The sequence below is a fragment of the Schistocerca nitens genome, chromosome 5 (assembly GCF_023898315.1).
Source record: "Schistocerca nitens isolate TAMUIC-IGC-003100 chromosome 5, iqSchNite1.1, whole genome shotgun sequence".
Classification (NCBI taxonomy): domain Eukaryota; kingdom Metazoa; phylum Arthropoda; class Insecta; order Orthoptera; family Acrididae; genus Schistocerca; species Schistocerca nitens.
Genome location: NC_064618.1, coordinates 442,243,538 through 442,244,542, shown reverse-complemented (window position 1 = coordinate 442,244,542; position 1,005 = coordinate 442,243,538).

The window sequence follows — 1,005 nt, the reverse complement described above, 5'->3', positions numbered from 1 at the left end:
GACTACAAGGAAAAGACAGATAAAATCAAAAGTCACAAATGGGAAGAAATTGCAACCTCAATACGAGACGTAACAGAACAAACAATTTTACTAACCAAAAAGAAAAAGCATCCCTGGTGGAATGAGGTCTGTGAGAAAGCACTACAGAAAAGAGCCAGAACTTGGGAGAAATACAACTCAACCAAAAGGCCAACTGACTGGGAGCAGTTCAAAACGCAAAGACGTGAAACGACGAAAATCATTAAAAGTGAACGAAGGAAATATGACACACAACAAATACAGAAAATACAAGATGAATTTTCTAAGAACAATACACGCAATTTCTTTCAAACATTCAGAACTACAATAACAAGATATAAACCACCGACACTCTGCTTCAAAGATGAAAAAGGAAATCTGATCACCAGCGTGGAACAAAATTGCCAACACCTAGCGAACTACTTTGAAACGCTGCTAAGCTGCAAAAGACCTGATGAAACCTTGACATTTGAGAAGCCTAAGAATAAGCTACCAGACTCTGAACCACCTAATAAAGAAGAAATTAAAGAGATCTTGAAAGGATTGAAAAACAATAAAGCATCTGGTAAAGATTCGTTAGTCGCGGAACTACTGAAATACGCAGGAGAAAACTTAATAAATAATTTCGAGGCGCTGTTTGAAGAGATTTGGAATACAGAGAAGATTCCGGAGGAATGGAAGACAGCATTGATTCATCCGTTACATAAGAAGGGTGCCAAGACAAATGCAAATAACTACAGAGGTATCTCATTGTTATCAGTGGCCTATAAGATCCTATCCAAGGCACTACAAAACAGGATTGAAAATCAAGTAGAGAAAGAACTGGGTGAATATCAGGCTGGGTTTAGAAAAGGAAGATCATGCAGTGAACAGATATTCAGTCTACTCTCCATAATACAACTTCGCGCACGCACATCGAAAAATCTAGTAATTACATTCATAGACTTCAAAAAAGCATATGATTCTATTGATAGACCAACCCTGATT